The 20,471-nt window shown below is 42.0% G+C and overlaps 1 protein-coding gene and 2 non-coding genes across 5 annotated transcripts in view; 2 read left to right on the top strand and 1 right to left on the bottom strand.

Annotated features, from left to right (window-relative positions):
• wnt5b (wingless-type MMTV integration site family, member 5b) overlaps nucleotides 1–20,471 on the bottom strand; it is a 104,714-nt gene that overhangs the window by 76,018 nt on the left and 8,225 nt on the right. The gene's annotated exons all lie outside the window — the stretch shown is intronic.
• Nucleotides 17,728–17,800, top strand: trnak-cuu (transfer RNA lysine (anticodon CUU)). The gene has a single exon. It is a non-coding gene; the product is annotated as a tRNA-Lys (tRNA).
• trnak-cuu (transfer RNA lysine (anticodon CUU)) lies at nucleotides 18,708–18,780 on the top strand. The gene has a single exon. It is a non-coding gene; the product is annotated as a tRNA-Lys (tRNA).

Consider the following 20,471-nt stretch of genomic DNA (forward strand, 5'->3'; position numbering starts at 1 on the left):
ATTTTCCGTTTCAGAAACAGACGGGTGACGTTGCCAAGACTACGTCCATGTTTTATACAGTCTATGGTTTTTTTTACACATCAACAAAATCACTAATTATGAGACAATTGAAAAGCCAGACAAGTTCCTGAAACCAGGACAACATTAAATCCGACCAAATTAAAACATCTTTGCATGGAAGCTGGGAGAAAATGAAGAGAAACGCCAGCATAACCCCAAACCTGGGTGTTGTCCATCTTTGAGTTTTTAATTCAGTGAAAGGACAAAGGTTTGTTTTAAATTATTGAAAAACAGAAAACACAAGAGCTATCTTTCTATCCATCTATCCATCTATCCATCTATCTATCTATCTATCTATCTATCTATCTATCTATCTATCTATCTATCTATCTGTCTATCTGTCTATCTGTGTGTCTGATGGATGGAGCGATGGACTACAGAGCAGACAGACAGGTGAAGGATGGATAGATGGAGGAGGGGGTTCGACGTCTTTGATCCTCGCAGCAGAAATAATCAACAAAGCCCTGAAGCAGGCCAGAGAGACGCACGTGTGTGCATCTGCCTGGTGTGTGTGTGTGTGTGTGTATGTGTGTGTGCCGTGGGGTTTTCTGGCTGCGTGCCAAGACCAGCTCCCACCAGAAGAGAGATCAAAGGCTCGCTCTCTTTCTCCCCTCCATCTCTATCGACCTCGCTCGCTCATATTTCTCACACTCCTCCCTCCCCCTCCTTCGCTCCCTCTTTCTCCCAAACACTTGTTCCTGCTCTTCTTGATTTCTTTGACATTTCCTCACTTCTTTCCCATTATTTTACCTGACGGGTAGGAGGACTGTTTCCTATGCAAAAGAGAACAGAAAAAAAACAATGAGAAGAGAGAAGATTTTTAAAAGATATAATCACACACTCACACAAAACTAGTATTGTTTCCTACAAAGCACTCTTCGTTGCCAGGTAGTCATGGGAGCGACTGTCAGGTGTGTGTATATGTGTTTTCCTGCCTGTGTATAAGACTGCTCTTGTTTCCCTAAAATCCAGATGAATCCCATGACAACAGGAAGGTTTCTCGTGCAGAGTTCAGATTGAATTTACTCATTAAAAACACGCTGAATGTTTGCGGTCTCAAATTAAAATCCAGGCTGTGGTTGGAGCAGACAGTCCACTTTTTATCTCTGACTTTTCAGAAGAAAAAAATTGTGTGAATGACCCTATAAATCACAGATTTCTATGTTTTGTCGTTGGTTTCAGATGTAGTTGAGAGGTTCTTCAAATTAGGCAAAGTTCATCATATGTGGGTATAGTCCTGTGGTTCAGTGTACCTCTTTGAATAAAAAAACAAAGGCCTGATTGAAATGCTGGCATCCTAGTGCGTAAGATAACTTAGCATTACACAGTTTTATGTACAACAGGGGCACCACATCTCCTTAAAAAGTGCAAGCCTCATATGCACATAGTACTGGAGACAAAAAAGGGACTAAAACTCTTTAAAGAGGGGACATTATGTGTTCTCTTTATTTTAAACATGATGGATATAAAGTTACAATGCTGGATGTTCATACCAAACGTGAAGATTTTCAAACCTCAGCATTTTCATGTGATGCATAAATCTCTGAATCTGTCTTTAAACTGATCAAAACACTCTGCTCTTTAAAAAGCACAAGACCTTCTCGAGACTTGCTATAATATGTAAGGTCATCACATGAGGATCTACAGAATAATTCACCAACTCCACCCTTAGCAGGCCTCCAGAGAGCTGGCCAATCATAGAGAAGGGGGTTTGTGGATCGGGGAGCCTTAAAGGGCCAGAAGCTAAAACAAAGCATTTTAGGGGCTGTTTACACACCAATGGTTCTAGGGTGAAATGCAAAAGTGTTGTTGCATTTCGGCCTCACGTTTACACAGAAACAGCATTTTAGCGGACTTGAAACACAAATTTATAAAAACGGCCTCAGAGTGAAATTTTTCTGAAACACTCCCGACACCGTTGCTGTGTGAACAGTAAGCCAGAGTTTACAATGAAAACACGAACGTCACAGGCCGCTTCGCACAAGCGCATACAGCAGTACCATTGTTACTATAGTCACAGACTACCGTGTTGTGCTTGTGCTGCTCAATGTGCTGACTGTCTTTCAACAGAATGAGCATCTGTTGCTCCACTTCTGCACTTAGCATTTACCAAAATATCACGTGATCAGCCCAACTTAGCTTCTGGACAAGACATTTATAGCGCCAACTACAGGCCTGGCATGCGTACTACAGTATTTTCAGTCCCTTAGGGTTACTGTGTAAACGCTGATTTTTGTCACTGCGTTTTAGCGTTTTTGGATGAAACATTGTCGTGTTAAACAGGGCCTTAGACAGAGGCTGAATAAAAGATTAACAACACACAGAGCTTTAACAACGAAGGTGTGATCACACCGGGCATCTGTACCGTGCTGTACTCAAGCATAATAAGGCCACCGCAACAGAATTAGACTTAAACATGATTGCTTCTTGTACATACATCTTTATGTTGATATACGACACGCATGGCTGGCCTATGTCATCGTAGGCAGGCGCCTGTTTTTAAGAAGCACAGTCTCAACAGAGTCAGCACAAAGAAAATGGTTGCTTTTTGGCTTTTGCTGAGTTGTTTTGGTCCAACACAGCCTTCTACCACCCCAAATTGATTGATTATGGAAGGTGGCGATTTTCAAGTAACTGTTCTGTACGCATAAGATTAACACAAGTGGTCGCAGGGATCATACGTCATGTGCTTGTGCTCATGCATGAATGGTGCAGGCTGTGGCATTTGCTTAATTTATCTTTAAAGTCTCCAGACTTGCTGCCATCAGGAGAAACATGTATTTACTTTAAAGAAAAGAACATTCTGGATGATGCATTAGCATGCATTAGCTGCAAAGCCTAATAGTATCCCATCAAAAATGTCCTGTTATATCTAAACTTATGTGGCATCTAGTGCGACAATGTGCTTATTAAAAGCAACAAAAAGAGAGTGCGTGTAAAGAAACAGCATCTCATAGCTCCTCCCTGCTTCCTGACGCTCATCAAAGCTCTTAAAACATTTTCCTGGAGATTGTTCGCTCCCCGTTCTGGCTGTTCTGGGAATTGAAGCTCATTCTGGCTCTGTGTTCGTCTGTGTTCTGCATAACAACATCAGCTAAATGTCGAAAAATGTAAATGTAATTGAGGAGATAATGTTACTTTTCTTTTGAGACTTGCCGAACGCTGCACGGCGTGAGCTGAGCCTGTCGCTGTTTGTCATTAAGGCGACTCACAGGGGTTCGTTCACACGCAAGAACTCAACTATTCCTCCACTGTATCTCTTCTTCATCCATCCATCTTTTCCTGCTGGCTGCAGCTTGGAGCATGGTCATATTTCCTGTTTGACTCTGTTATTCTTCTTATGCAAATAGGCAACTTAATCCCAATCCCACAATCCCAATCAGGCCCCTTTCTGGCTCCTTTCCTTTCCTCCTTCCCTTTGTGCCTAATTTCCTCTCTACCTTTGTCATTCACCTCTTCTTCGCATCCTCTTTTTTCTCCTCATCCTTCCTTCCTCCACTCCTTCCTTCCTTCCTTCTCTCTCACATCTGTCCTTTTCTCTTCCTCTTTTCCATCCTGCTCTGCTGTTTTTTACTCTCTCTCTCTCACACACACACACACACACACACACACACACACACACACACACACACACACACACACACACACACACACGCGCGCTCACTCCAGCGGTAGTCATTCTACTTATAGCCTCGCCATAAATCAACCTGTCATTCTCCGTCATGCTCGCTGGATCTCACTGGGGCTTGTGGCAGACACACACACCCACACAAGCACGCACAGACACACACACACACACACACACACATACACACAGAGCGAGGGATAGCGACGTGAGCCCACACATACGCTCAAACACAGGCGCAGACACACAAACGCTGACGAATATAAAGACTCAAACTCACTCCAACAAATGCAAAAACAAAAAGTACAAGTGTGCGCTGATAAAACACACACACACACACACAAGCGCATACACACACACACACAAGCAACCCTGCAAACACCCTTTCTGTCGCACACACACAAACTCCGCTTTGCAAACTAAGATGATCCAAAGACAAGATTGATGGAGAGCTGGAGGGAGGGCGAATGATTTAGAGAAACAGAGATGTAGGCAGGGATAACAGGAGCATGCCCACCTGTCCCTTTAACACACACATGAATACACACACACAGCAGCTGAAATAATGTCTGCAGAACCTCAGGGCCTCAAGCTTCACCAAACCATCTACTTAAACTGAGCTGCACCTCCTGCTCGGTCTCTGTCTCTGCTGTCTCTTTTGTTTTTGGAGCTTAGAGCTTTTGTTCTGGACAAACATGGAGGTAAACTGATATTAGTTAAACAGCATCCATTCTGCACGGGGATTCAAGTTGTCAAACTACGACTTCTCTAAAAAGAGAAACAAACAACCTAAAATAACAAATGATTTTGAGCCATGTAAAGGTAAAAAGTGCCATCTTTACGTTTCATTACCCTGACACTTGTTTTATCTCCAGTATGAAAACTGAAAGTCTGTCCAGACGACACATGCACCGTAAAAATGAATGACTGCTATTTAATCACAAAAACACTCAAACATGTCTGAATCATCCACTGGGTAATATATGGATGTAGTCTCTGTGATGTCATCCATCTGTTTCTGATATAGAGTTTTGAAGCCTATCGTTGACAGAATTGAAGCTGCTGGTCCTTCAACCATAGACTGTGCGAAAACATGGGCAGCACAACAGCTCCCCTAGAGTGAAGCCACCATATAAACTCGGTCTAATATATGGTAAAGAAAATTAATGTTTTACGAGACTTAATATGAATAACATTCATCTGATAAGTCAAAAAAATTGTTTTACTTTAAGAAATGAAGAATAAAATGGGAAAAAATGACTTATTTTCATTTTCATATTTATTTCAGGAAGTCATTTTTATTCCATTGGCAGATTTCTTTTTACCCGTTACAAGCAACCCAGCCCAGGCTCCTTATACAATGTTGCTTTGACTTACAATTTTAATTTATCCCATAACAGAGCTCATAGCTCAAATTACTTGTATGTCAAATCAATTTGCCCCATTGAAATGAATTGAAATGCCATTAATCCGTTCCAGACCCTCAAGAAACATGTTTTTAAATAAAAAAATGTAACTACAAATAAGGAGTGTTGTATAAAAGAAATACAATAGAGTGTACTGCAATAAATTGGTTTCATTAAGTATGATGTTTAGCATTTACCTAGGAGATCAGACAACAAGATGCTAACAAAGGCAGAGGGGAGAGGCTGAAATGAATAACTGAAACTTATTCTCTGATTTTTGCTCTTTTCGCCACCCTTTACTCTCTTTTCCACCTGCAGGTGTTTTCCATAAAAACCTGACTAATGAGGTCTGTTTCTTCTTCTCTTCTGAATGTTTCTAAATTGAGTTAGGGTAGTGTCATTAAATAACCTGCCACACAACCGGTTGCAACTTTTTCTGGATGTTTCTTTTGGATAAAGTCTGAAAGTTTTGCAAAAAAAATGTAAACACAAATGTGAGAACATACTGATGCTTCCACTGCGAGCTGAGTGCTCAAAGTAAATGAGTGAGACACCAGATGCTGTGGCGTTTACTTGTGGGATATTTGAAACTGGTTCTAATCCAAATTTTAGCTCTCAACTCAAAGCAAAAAATCGTCCTGGAGACGGCTCATACCCCCCAAAAACTCGATAGTTAGGACAGCTGTAAGTCAAGGTAAAGGTAGTGTTTCTTCACTTTGGGGGAGCTGTTGTGCTGTTCATGTTTTTATACAGTCTGTAGTTGTAGAGCCATAAAACCTACGCCAGTGTATGGCAGCTACGCATCATGACCCTGTTACTCTATTCCTTTTTTCTGAATAACAGATTTCCCTTTTTTTCTCTCCACATTTCCCTCTTTCTGCTCCTTCTCTTCTCTTTTTTCTAACCAGATCAACATTTCCTCTCCTCCTGACCTCCTCCCTCTTCCCCCCTCACACCTCCTCCCCCCTCTTCTCCCCACTCTCCATGACCAATGTGGGAGCCTCATGAAGACCTTCAGGAGTCAGAGGATTTCATGGGGCTTTGTGTTTGAGTGAGTTGGAAGACAGCACATGTGGCATGCAAGGTCACGTAATCCCACAGCCTCCAGATACTGTTATTGACACACACAAATCACACACACACACACACACACAAACACAAAAACACGTACAGAGAGCAATCTTTGACCTGCTCTGCCCTTACACACACAGATTGAGGATGACCACACACAGGCAACACAGACATCTTCATACAGCCCACAATGCCCTTGGTATTACTGAGAACAGTTAAGGAAAGAGCTGAAACTTGATGTAAATTTAAAGCTCCTGTGAGGAGGCAGGAGCAGAAGGAGACATTTGGATAAATAAAATAAACTCTTAACATGTTTTGATCACAAATTTGTAAGTGTGTGTAGATTTAAACCCACATGGAGGTAAAAACCCCTCAAACCAAGTTTTCATCAGAGGAGCTTTAATGTTATTATTAGTAGTATTAGTTGTTCCTCAGGAAGGATTATGCAGGTGAAATGAGTGGATGGACTCAAATGAGGTTAAGATTTTTCTTACAAAAAGTTTCAGTATGTTCAGAGTTACAGCAAAGGGCCAAATGTTGTGCCCATTATGGGCTGTTTCAGTTAGGGAACTACTTGACCAATCAGAGGAGAGTCTGTGGGTTTAAAAGTGAATTCACACAAGTCTGTCTCAGAAAATAATACACTTAGCTACACAAAGCCAGTCAGATAGCTAAAAGCAGAAAGAGCAAGAAAATTTTGGAAGAAAGGTAAAGCAAGGTTAGAAATAAACAAAATTTTAAGGGGAACTGATTTATGAAAATTAGACCCTGATAGTTCAGGATCATTCACACATGCCCCTCACAGCGAGAGAATCTCTGTAAGATGCAACAAGAATCAACTCTGTTAAGCCTGGCAGGATTCTCAGCCCACCTTTAAGCCCCATGATTGGCTCACAGACTCATCAGTGCAGGTTGATATTTATCGAGCTGATTACGCCACTCATGGATGACATTAGCCAATCAGAAAGAGCCACCTGCGAGGGACCGGAAATGATTGGAAGTTATGAGTCTAAAACGGTGACCACGAAGGAGCAAGATGTATGAGTGCGTTGGACAGCAGAGATGGAGGACATTCTCTTAAACCTGTGGCAAGAATTCAAATGTCTATAAAAAACACGCCCTGCAAGAATTATCACAACCGCTCTGGTAAATAACGGAAACTACAGAAAAATCGATATTGTTTACATCACATTATAAGTCCCTCCCTTTGGTCTGACAATCTTGAAGAAACCCTGTAGTGTATGTGCGTGTTTAAGATTTGAGGGAAGATGATCTGTGGAGATTCTCTTTGTGTGTGTAATAAAACCCAAGGTTTAAGTAGCTGTCAAGAAAAGGTCACGGTAAATTGAGGGGAAAAATTCAACCATCCGTTCACACATGCAGTCTCCTCTGGAGAATGGTGAAACTATTAGTTGAATGGTTCATGTGTGAACAAGGCTACAGGTGTGTTTACTGTACACAAGTTGAAGCAGAAAGAACTTAACTGCCTCCGTCAAGGAGGCGACGTCTTTGGGGGAGTTTGTCTGCTTGTCTGTGAACAACATAACTCAAAAAGTAACAAACATATCTTGATGAAATTTTAAGGAAATGTTCAAAATGGGATAAGGAAGAAGTGATTCAATTTTGGAGGTGATCCGGATCACTGTCTGGATCCAGGACTTTTTTAAAGGATTCTTAATCATTGTGAGATAGGGCTGTTTTCACCATATGTGTATATAACTCCACCATAAATGGTCGGATTGCTTTGCAAAACAATACAAGACAAGGTCACCATAATTTCTGACAGATGTAGAAGTATGATCCAGATCCTGGCAATATTCTGGATACTAAGATCCAGAATATGAAATATGTACTGGTTCATCATAATTTTCAACACTGTCAGGTAAGAAATTATGGTACAAACCTGCAACTAACACCAAATTGTAGCAGACAGTCTGCTGAAAGGAAGTATAACATTAATGTAGGACTAAAGTGTTAATGACAGTCACAATATGCTTGGTGGAGGTCTGTGCTCTCTGAGGGCTTTTCTAGTTTCTGGAATAAATGCTGTGTTTTCTAACAAAAGGATTAAGACTGCTTTCATAAACAGAAAATAATCTATAACACAGAGTGTATATATAATGTATATATAAAATCAAAGCAGCCAGCACACCCAGAGTTAATGACACAGACTAAAGATTTCCAAGGTTGCATTTCAAGCATTCAGCCTGTTTCTTATACAAGTCCTCCTCTCTGTCTCTGCGCTCCACTGCTCCTCCTCTGTATTCTCCTCCTCCTCCTATCTCTGCTGCTGTCTTCACACAAACACACACACACACACACACACACACACACACACACGTCTCACACACACAGTCTCTCCAGAGATGTGTCCACTGCTCTGACCTCTCTCCCCCTCCTGGGAGCGCTGGCTGTCGGCCCAGCTCTCTCCTCCTTTCCCCTCTTTCTGCCTCACACTTTCTGTATCTCTTCTTCTTCTCCTCTATCTCTCTCCATCTATTGATCTCGCTATTTTCTAATCTCCTTTTGTCTCTCTCACTCTTATCCTCTCCTCTGCTGCTCTTGCATCTTCTTATCTCTTCATCCTCTCTCCACTCGATTCCTCTTCACCTTCCCTCTCTGCATCCTTCTCTCCTTTTGCTTCTTTGCCTCCTTTTTCTTCTCCTCCTTATCTCCTTCCCTTCTTTATTATTTCTTTCTTGGCTTCCTGGGTGTTGGCACGGCTGCAGGGTTTCTGCCTGGGGCTCATGCTGTCTCTCTACGGGCACGGTGCCCACTGGGGGTGAAGCTGGAGGAGTGTGTGTGTGTGTGTGTGTGTGTGTGTGTGTGTGTGTGTGTAACAGAGATCTGAGAGACAGGGAGAGATGGGGGTACAAAGAGTGTAAGAGAGGGAGGGAAGGTATTAAAAATGTGAAGGGGTTGTTGACGGAGATAAAGACAGGAGAGAGACGCTGTCAGGGAGGAACAGATTTTTGTTGAGTCACTCTTCGCTGACGTGTGATCGTGACTACAACAGCAACAGTGTGAATGCTCCTCCACCAGTGTTTATTTTTTCTACCATTACTCTGAACCATGAAGCAACAGGCAGACAAAAGATTATTGTTCTCTCACAACAAAGCTCATGTTTTTTATTTCTAACCATCTTTCATTTGGCTTATGATGAGAGCTGAATCTAATTTTTATAAATGTTTCTAAAGCCAAAGATGACATCTTAAAGTGAGTCAGAACAACTGTTTAAGAAAAGACATCCTTCGTGAATATCAGGAGAACAAATAAACCAGTCAGGAATACACAGAATATGACAAATACCGTAATGATTGGAATAGAGGACAACCGTGACGCTGAAGCAACTCCATTCTCTTAAGTCCACATTTTGAGGAAGAGACCATGTGAATACCAAACCTTATGTTTCAAATGAAAAGAAAATATATTCAGCATCTTAAATTAATATCATTGAGCTAATAATGATACTAAATAAAGATAAGTTTTCACTTTGTTAAACCCACTGGTTTGTTGCAGTGTCCTGGACATATACAGTGAGAACAAATAGAAAAATTAAAGACAAATAAAGAAGAATATGAATGAACTAAAAGTCTAAAAAAAACTCAATTTAATGAAATAAATCTAAACGGAAAGCCAACAAGAAGTATTGTTGTTACAGAGGGCAAAAGAATTTCAGTGGTGCTTTTTTATGCACTGCTCCTTTAAATTGAATCAAATGTAAACCTAACACATTGATAATCAAAAGTAGCAGCTCTACAGTTAAGTATAGGGTTGGGTACTGAATTAGGTACATTTACAGGTACCGACCGAATCCTGCCAAAAGCATAAACCGTAAAAATAAATGGACGTCCGCTTGCTCGGCTTGAAGTGAGGTCTCCACAAAAACTGCTCCCCCTAGTGGGCTGTGGTCAAACTTTAAAAAATTAATATACCTGGTAGAAATTATATACAACGTTAAAAACAAGGTATTACGTAACGTTTAATGATGATTGACAGCTGCCGTTCTTGTGTATTTTTTCTGGGGATTGTAAAATATGTCAGGAGGTAGAGTCAAGAAGTGATTAGACTCTCGAAAGAAAAAATATATATATATATTATTTTTGTCACCCAGCTCCACTCAGATTCTCCCAGAATCCCTCATTATCTCTACTGCGTAGACTCTGGCTGCAAACTGCTACAACGGCTGCGCCTGTGATGGGGTATTTGGGCTTCAAAACCGTACCATGATAAATGGCGGAGCCACGCTGTCCACTCTATATACAGTCTATGGTCAAAAGTACCGGGTACCAATTCACATAAAATCAAAAGGTACCATGTTTAGGCACCTGGACGTATCCTTGTGACTGTGAGGGAGTGGAAGAGTAGCTTATCATCCATACTGGGCATAAACACAGAGTTGCAAGGTTCTATATTCAAGAATAAATATAATGAATTGAAAACAAATTATATCTTATTATTAAACAAATGGATATTTTTACCACATAAACACAAAAAAGTACCGAAAATTGGTGCCGTTGAGTACCTGTACCGATTGCCAGGTACTGGGTATCGGTACTGTATTGTTTCAAATGTGAAAGGTACCCATCCCTAGTTACGTATACCAATGTCTGCATCTGACCTTTTTCCTTTTTAGGGGTCACCGCAGAAAATCACTTGACACAACCCTCCCCATTCATCAAACTGGCCCTAACAAAAACTCTGGCCTGTGACCTCTTAGTGGCTCAGTAGGAACAGCGCTGAACAACTGCAGGAGCAATCTGAGGTTCAGTGTCTGGCTCAAGGACACTTTGAAATGTGACTGCAGGAGCTGGGGTCAAACCTCTGACCTGCTGATTGAGAGACAACAACCCTGCTGCTGTGTTTGATATTGTTTACTGTAGCTAAGATAAAGAGGCATCAAGAAGCCAGACAGAAAATAAAATTCATGAATCGTTATATGTATCGAATTTTGTTTTGTCAGTGTTTGCTTATTGGTTTATAAATCATTATTGGTATGGACACTTTTTTGAAATTAACAGAAAATCTACTGAGCTGCATTTACCTGGTTCAACATTTTGGTTTGTTATAAACATGCAAACATGTCTGAAGTGATATTTTTTACCCTTGCAACTCTGAACCTTCTCTATAAGTTTAGTGTCAGTTTGTGTCAGCCGAAATACAACAAGAGAGATTCAAGCTGGAATTACGCAGAATGATCCTTTTTGATTATTGGAAAAAAAGAGCATCTGTGTGTCTGTTAGTGTTACTATGCTGAAAGTGATGTAGTCAGCAGCCACACACACACACACACTCACACACGTATGTGCCCAGCTGCATGCAGAGAACAACTCTTCCCCTGCTGGTCAGTAATGGTGCAGCCCTGCTGGAGAGGGAGCAAATGGCCCGGACCCAACCAGGCATGATGGGAGGGAGAGTGGAAGTGGTCAGATGGGGGGGAGAAAAAGTGAGAGACGGCTTGGGAATGGGGGATGAAACAAGAAAGAAGAGAAGTTTTCACAAGAGAGAAACTAATAGTTGAAAATGTCTTCTTTCACGGCTCTCTGAACATTTATCTCCTTCCTGAACATCCCTCAGCTCTTCAGATCGGTTGTTGTTCAGTTCTCATACTTACTCCTCTCATTCCTCACCCTCTCTGCCTCTCGCTTTGTCATTTTCTCCTCTCACTCAACTTGTCCAGCTTGTCAGGGGTGAGCCCCAGTGATTTAGCGCCCTCTGTCTGTGTCCAGTCTTACTGCAACAGCACAGTTAAATCTTTAACCTTGTTAGTTAATAAAAAGCAAAAATCATCATAGAATAGACTGAAACTCAAAAGCACTGTCCATTTTCCTTTACTGGCTGTGTCTGTCTGCATCTATTAAATCAGAAGATATGGAGATATATAAATACTTATTCAACATAATCAGTGAGTTTGACATTTAGGATGACATGGGGAAATACAGAAAGGATATAAAAAATGTGAAAAGTAAATTCTATTTATTTCATCCTATTCATACAGTTTGTCCTCGCACTAGTCAGACAGACCTCTTTACATTTATTGAATGTAATGAAAAACACGTCTAATCAGGATTCAAACGGCGTGCATGTTGCACAGCAGCAGCAGCAGACACTGATGTGAAATACGTGCGTTCTGAAATGATGATGATCCTGAAGTGTTTTTAACCCTTTCAGTCCAAAACATCAGCAGGCTGCGGGTGCTCTGACAGCCGCAGCCCGGAGACGCCACAGTCTGATCGCAGCCACTGAAGGATTTGAGAGCATTGTTGATCCAGCGCTCAGATTTGGAATCCCAGACTCAAACAGATTTTGTTTCTCTTCAAGCTTCTCCGACTGATTCAAACACGAGCAGACAGAGAGATTCAGCAGCTTTGTGGAGACGAGGCTGGTTTGAGGCTCAAAGAGAAGCTGGGAGCTCTGTGTTGCTGAGACGAAATCAAAAACTGGCACTTTGAAAAGACAAGAGTGAACAAGAACATTCAGTGTCTTCTTCTTCTTCTCTCTGATTCAAGTGAGGCTATAAATGAGTGTCCACAAAAAGCTCACAACGATTTCCCCTCAAGGAGAAAATATTTGCATCAGACCATTGAAAAGCAACATTTGGCAACTAAAGATGTTTCATTTATGGGAGTGAAAAATCTCTTTATGTTGAATATGTGGTTGTTTGAGATCATCTAAGGGCGTTTGATCCTTGATCAAAGACAGAGAAACAAAGAATGAGAAAAAAATGCTCTTTTGGGCAATTTTCAGTCAAAATCTAAATTTGTTGACACAAGACTTGTGATCAGACTAATACAGATAAAAGGAAGGAAATCTAAGTTTGAAGGGGGATAGCAACATCTCTAGAGCCCTACTCTCTACCAATGAAATGAAAGGGTTGAATGTCGCAGATTTTTCAGTTTCAGCCTTGTTCCTTATTCATATGCACTGATAAATGCTGTTACCAAGATATCCAGCTGCTGACAGAACAACACACTGTCCATTCACACGTCATTCAACACAGGGGTTGACAAGATCTGCAGCAGTTATTTCTTCTTTTTCCAGGTGCTTCTGTAAAATACTTTATCCAAACCCTCCATGAAGTGAAAACAGGACATCTTATAACTTTCTCTGTAGCTGTAGCTGCTTCTTGGTGAAAAGAAAGAGAATCTTTCAACACAATATTCGTCGTTTATGAGAAAGGTAAACTCGCTGGGGATCGATAAAGCCTCCGGATCAGTCTAGAACAAGTAAATGTAAAACTCAGGAGATGCTCCAGTGGAGGGTCATACTTCAAGATCAGTGACTGGCTCATTTCACTGTCAATCAAAAAGGGATTCGGCCTCAGACAGATCATCCAATCATCATGCAGAAGTCGAGCGTCCAGGCCAGACAACTGCCTCATAGACCCCCAGAGACGCTGAGCGCCCGATGGGCGGGACAAAGCCCAGCGTTTATCCAATGACCATCCTGTTTCCACAGTGAAACAACTCACTCTACGCTTCCCCGCTGAAGTCAGAAGACGCTCAGCGTCCGACTGTGTTAAAGTGCTGAGATGCTGTGGAGATGAATGAGAAGGTGGTGGAGCCAGTTACCCGTGATAGGAGCTGATTCTGAACAAAAGATGAAGGAAGTCAAGCGTATATTTTGTCAATGAAATGTACACACAGCAGTACACATCACCACTTTTTTGGGGGGACATTTTAGGGGAAGCTGAGCTTCCCTTGCAGTCTTAGAGCAATCACCACTGCTCCAAACCTTCAAAAGCTACCCACACTATTCACATCTACTTCAGCTTCTAAATGAACCCTGACACAACCTAATTAAACTTAACAAAGAGACAACACTCAAATCGAATGAGCTTAACTCTTTAAAGAGGGGGCATTCTGCTTTCCCATCTTTCAAACATGCATATAATCTGTGAGCTGATCAAAATTTGAAAAACAGAATGAAATCTTCATGACTTACGGAAAGGATGAGGTGATCACGTAAGGATCTCCTAACTATAATATATGAAATGTTTTAAGAGCAGGCCTCAAACACCAAAGTCTGCCTGTAGCTCCCTCCACAGCAAGCCTTCAAAGCGCTGGCCAATCAGAGGGAAGGGAGTTGGTGAACAGGGGGCTTTAAAGAGACAGCAGCAAAAACAAAGGGTTCAGGACAAAGGCTGAATGAGGGGTTTTTCTAAAACACCAATGTGAGAAAAAAAAAATAAAGACGTTTTCCAAAACCGCAATTTAGAATAACAACAAAAGAAACAGTTCTACTTTGAAAGACAAAAATCTGTTTTAAAAAGAAATTCAAAATATCTGACTTCAATATAAGTGTCAAATAGCTAATCAGAGTTTTAAGGTTTTAAAACCTGGTGGCCAATCAGATTTCAACCCACACCCTAGCTCTGCTCCTGGAGAAAAAAGGTTGAACTACAACTGCATTGAACACATTTTTTAAACCCCAGCAGCCAATCACAGATGGGTTATCTTGTTTGTACATACATTAATTTTTGTTGTCTGCCTCCAAAACCACTGACTGATACACTGTCAATTCATCTCAGACTCTTATTGAAAACAAAGGACAGGAAATCAAAAGACAGTGGTCACATGGACAAGATTAAAGAAAGGGAAGAAAACAGCAGTGATGAAATTAAGCAGAATGAAGGATCGTAAAAATAAAGATAGAAGAGAGACTAGTTTGTAATCAGAAACAAGAGATAGAGGGAATAGATTTCATTTGGTGCATTCTCCTCTTTGTGTGTGTGTGCGTGTGTGTGTGTGTGTGTGTGTAGACAGACTTGCTGCTGCTTCAGTTCAGAGATTTGAAACACACTGAGTAATTATCTAGGAAGAGCACCTGGGCACTGAGAATCTCATTTCAATTTAAGCATCCCTCACACACACACACACACACACACACACACACACACACACACACACACACACACACACACACACACACACACACACACACACACAGCGTGAGGGAGATGGAGGGGAGAACAGATGAAAAAGAACAAAAGAAAGAAGAGGAACAAATGATTCACAAACATCTAAACCACAGAGAGCCTCACCGCTGGTTTTAATAAATGAGGAGTGACTGACAAACATACAATCAGAGGATTCATGAAGGGATCACGTTTTCCCTCCAGATCTTCCTCTCTCAGGAGTCTTCCTCACAAAACTTTCACACACCATCTTTAAAAAGGATGTGATCAGGAATGATAAAAGCCATGAGGCATAATCACAAATAAGATAGTGACAGGCACTGTTACAGTTTTCTTTCTCCTCTCTGCACCTCAGGTCTTTGATGTGTTGTAGTAGCAGACAGTGACCAGTAGGAGGCAGCGTTTCCACTCATCAGACCTTTCAAAAAAATGTTCTGTCACTCTTTCATGACCTTCTCTCTTTCCTTACACACACACACACACACACACACACACACACACACACACACACACACACACACACACACACACACACACACACACACACACACACACACGATACACTATGACCTCTTTTTGACAAACTTGTTGTCTTTGCAAAGACTACTCATGCTGCACAGAAGTGTGAGTCAGCAGGTATGCAGATTTCTGTGTTACTGTGTGTGTGTGTGTGTGTGTGTGTGTGTGTGTGTGTGTGTGTGTGTGTGTAGCGATACGGAGGACCACCCTGCTGATTTACACAGCCTCATTCATCGCCGTGTTTTGATTGGCTGACAGTGTCGTGGTGAAATGATTTACAATGGGTCAACATAACAGCGGGAGAGCTCAGGAGACCAAACCCTGTAAAGACAATCTCAGGTCATGTGACAGGAAGTAGTTAACAGTGAAAACACATGATTCTCATCACCTCTGGGTTATACGCTCAGATCCTAGGAGTTCAAACAAAGCCATGGTGACTGATTTGTTATCCCATAATGTGCTGCAGGTTGGTGGACAATGAGCACCAGGACTGTAAAAATCTAGGCAAAAACTGGGTTTCAAAAAGTTCTCCCTGAACTGGTCCCAGTACCAAGTGTCATAAATACAGGACAGCTTCAGTAGTTCTTGGGTTAATCTGTTTGGCAGATGCAATTTATATTGCCACAAGATCATCATTGATTTGGGGCTTGATACATTAGAGGGCGTCTATAGAAACACAAGAACCACATACGCATAAAGCCAGAAGGCTAATTTTTTACAGCAAAAATAAAAAGCTTGGTTCAATAAATGGCTTTTCCTAACTCCCTGTTTTCAAGGTTGCCAAATATATGAGTCATGCCCATAAAAGGGCACAGTTTACTTGACCAATAGGTGGGCACCTCGTAGCTGTCTGCAACAAGCCTAGAGGCCCACCCTTTTTGCTTCATCCAAACTCAACTCAAAGCTATGTTGAGCTCAGCATTTCCAATATGGCTGCTACCAAAGGCAGGCTTCAAAACTTTGCATCAAAAATAGATGGGTGATGTCACTGACACCACTTCCCTGTATCATATAGCCTATGGGTTCAACAAAATATCAGAATATCTTGCCAGATTTTCTCCTGGGTGAAGCATGTCAAGAGCCATGTTACTTTCTCAATTTGCTCTGGAGAAATACTAAACATATTCAGAGTCAGATTTCATGGAACAAAGTATTGTTTCAAAGCCTGGGGCCATCAGAGCATCTGTAGATTGTGACACGAAACAAATTCAGAGCCAATCAGAGGGAAGCTTAACCTTGCAGAGCAGATGGACCTGCCTGATTCAGTTTCTGAACTCCTGCAGGTCCATCTTGCCAGGCTCCAATGACCAACGAATTCACTTGGCTAAATTCTGACCGGCCCAATCAGGGAAGAGAGGCGGGAGCTGTGGGAGCAGACGTGACATCAGCAGACTTTCGTACTTGTCAGCGTTCCTTTGATTCTTAAGTTAAATTTATAAAAACAGAAGCTGTTGCCTTTTTCACAGCTGTTTCTCGTGATTCAGTAGTTGTTCATCTATTGTTTCTTAGAAGCATCGGCTCACATAAGCAACGTCATACCGTGGCTTGATGTGGATTGGTCCGTGGTGAGTGTGTTAATCAGAACGGTCGTCCAATCACCAGCTGCTGATTTTTTTCAAAGTCCCACCTCTGAAAACAAATCGGAATAGCTGCTTCCCGGATGGACTAGTGAAATATTTCCGTGGCGGATATATGAAACTGTCTGGCGTGTCAGGTTAAGGGAAGCTGACTGCAGTAAGGACAATAGCAAACACAGAGCAGTCTAATGGACGTCAGAGATAGAGGGCCAGCTTGCCACTCTGTGGCAACAACACGTTCGTACATTTCATTTAAAAACAGACAAGCGTTCAGAAAACTGACAATGAGAGCTGATCAGAATACGCTGCCTGGAGGTTGAGCTTAGCTTGAAAGTTGTCACAGCTTTCTGCAGATTGTCCTCTATTAATAGTCTGAGATTTCAGGATATTTATAGTTTAGAGAGACTGGACCCTGGAGGTTGGTAAATGGCCTTAACGTATCAAACAAGCCGTGGACTTTTGGTGTGGGTTGAAAACAGAGTCGGCAGAGTAACATGAGTTAAACACTGCCAAAGCAGCTCCGAAATCTGAGCACATTTCTTGCAAGGAGCAGCCCGGCTAGCTCAGTCGGTAGAGCATGAGACTCTTAATCTCAGGGTCGTGGGTTTGAGCCCCACGTTGGGCGCTGATGTATTTTAGGAGGAAGCAGAAAGGGTGTGGGGTTGGTATTGTTAGGCATCTGTGCTCAGCTTCCACCAAAACCTTGACCTCTGATAAAGACAAGGTTGCCCAATATCAAACACACTTCAAGCTTCTCCCATGAGTCCAACCACCATATCTTCTATCAAGGCACATTACAACAGACATTTTATAAACCTTAAGAGTAAACAAACATGGCGAATGATGAGCAGGATGAAATGGCAATAATCCAAGGCATTAAGGTGATGCAAAATCTCTTTGAACAAACTTGAACAAACCATGGCAATACCTTGATGCAATTAAAAAAACACCACTTTGGTCAGGAGGGGAAATCAGGTTCCAAATCATCTTGAGTATGTCGTAGTGTTTACTGATCAGGTGCTTCATGGGAGAGCCCAAAGCTCAACTTGACTCCTGATAATAGCAAACCTCTGCTTACATGAATCCTTAGACTAGCGGGAGTCCAGTTCAAGTTTCTTATTTCTACAAATCTGCCATCCTAGAAGCAGCACAGCTCTGCTCTGCTCTTCCAAAAATAAGCCTCATGTCTATTTTTGCTGTTGCCGCAGTTTGGCTGCACAGAGCTGCACAGAGCAGATGAGCTGGGCAGGAAGTCAAGCTTGGGGCTGGCATGAGGGATCGAGTCTCTGCAGTGCAGGCTGTCAAAAGATAAGAGCAGGAGCAGTAAAAATGACCGAATCAGACAGACGTGACGCCCTCCTCCTTCTTGAACGCTCTGTGGGGTGTGAAGTCATGGGGAGGTCTGAAAAAAGCCACTTGGTAGAAGTGATTTCAAAGATCTGTTGGTCTGAGGTGTGAAGAGAGTCAACAATGTGACCCTGAAACTTTCTCAGAGCAGCGTCCAATTCTGAGCACGATTTCACAAAAAAGCAGCCCGGCTAGCTCAGTCGGTAGAGCATGAGACTCTTAATCTCAGGGTCGTGGGTTCGAGCCCCACGTTGGGCGGAGTGCTTTTGAGCAATGTGTGTGAAGTAAGTATCACAAAATCACTCTCTAGTAAGAGCTTCATAACTCTGACACAAAGTATACAAATGCATGAGTTCTGCTGATACTCAGAAGAGATCGATGCAGATTACCCATGTCGTCATGCATCTGCAGAGTTACATCCTTCAGACATTGGGTGCTGGTGAGTTTTATAGAGAACAAACGTACTTGTCTGAGTCAGAATGGCAGAATTGCACACCCATAGTCATGCTTGTCCTACAGGTAATGCAGTGTCACAGCTCTAACTACGACTCAATATGAGGAAAACACGCACGCTTGTTCCAAAAGACGACATATGTAGACGCTCTATGACATCCCGTTACCCAAGCTTTGACGTACGGCAGGAACTACACAGCAGACGTCGTTTATTTTGATGACATTTTCAAGGTCTCGCCCTGGACGGCTGCACAAGCCCATAAACCGAACCTCGACTTTGTGCTGAAACATTTACGGCTAACTCTCAGTGCAAAAACATCGAGGCTGAAATCTGTTAAAGAAAGAAGCAGGACGTTGGTACTAAACTCTGCAGAAGTTTCCCTCAGTCTGGAAGAATCTGTTTGATAACAAAGCTAAATTTACAGAGCTGAGAGAAATGAAGAGGGTACGACAAAGGGTAGAGACAGAGAGAAACAGAAAGAGTTAAAAACAAGAAAAAGAGAAAAGGCTGATTGTTGAGAGAACACGCTAAAAAAATTCCTTTTCCCAGAAATATTTTGGTTTGTGCGTTCTGTGTGTGCTGCTCTATCTTGGCTGCAGGTGTGCTGTTGATAGTTTTATCAGCGCTGAATCAGAGCTTCACGGTGAGAGGAGAAGAGAGGAGAAGAGAGGAGAAGAGAGGAGAGGAGAGGAGAGGAGAGGAGAGGAGAGGAGAGGAGAGGAGAGGAGAGGAGAGGAGAGGAGAGGAGAGGAGAGGAGAGGAGAGGAGAGGAGAGGAGAGGAGAGGAGAGGAGAGGAGAATCTCCAGAGATAAAAAGATGAAGGAAAGAGAAGTTTTGTCAGTGGAAAGAAAAGGATGCTTTCCACTATGACTTAACTGTCCACACTGATAAAAGCAAAATGACAAACTGGTCGTAAATTATCTTGCACATTAAATATTAAATTCTTATTTAAACTTCTGTAACAGAGATTTCAGTCTTCATTGGAAAGGACAGCCTGAGAGAGCAGCAGGATTTATGAAGGGAGAGTGAAGGAGGACATGCATCGAATCAAGTTGGAAAGAGGACACAGATCTACAACCAGTGAGGTCTCCCAGTATAGGGTACCTGCTTGACCCACTGAATGAAACCAGCTCTCCCCTTTCTCCTCTCTTGAAGCCACACTTACTTTCTAAGCAGTTAACCAGTTGCTAGGCGTCCCTGTAGGCTGTGGCTGCCTTTTGCAGCAGCTCTCTCTTCATTGTCTGTTTCTTGTAATTTTTTCATCTCTTTCTCGTAATCTTTGTATTTGAAGTGGATCATTGCTTTGTTTGGCTCATTTGTTGGTCATGGACACCAAACTTTTTGCGGCTTCAGTGATATTTTTACTATTTTTTCTCCTGTGTTTGTCTGGAGATCCTACATGTAACCATGGCTGCATTGTTTACATGTGAACTCAGGTGTTAGCAGTCGGTAGCATGTCAACGCTAACAGGTGTAAGGCCTGATGTCTTCCCAC

The sequence above is a fragment of the Halichoeres trimaculatus genome, unplaced genomic scaffold (genome assembly GCF_033239565.1).
Source record: "Halichoeres trimaculatus isolate MK-OKI-2021-1 unplaced genomic scaffold, fHalTri1.1 fHalTri1_scaffold_21, whole genome shotgun sequence".
Classification (NCBI taxonomy): Eukaryota; Metazoa; Chordata; class Actinopteri; order Labriformes; family Labridae; genus Halichoeres; species Halichoeres trimaculatus.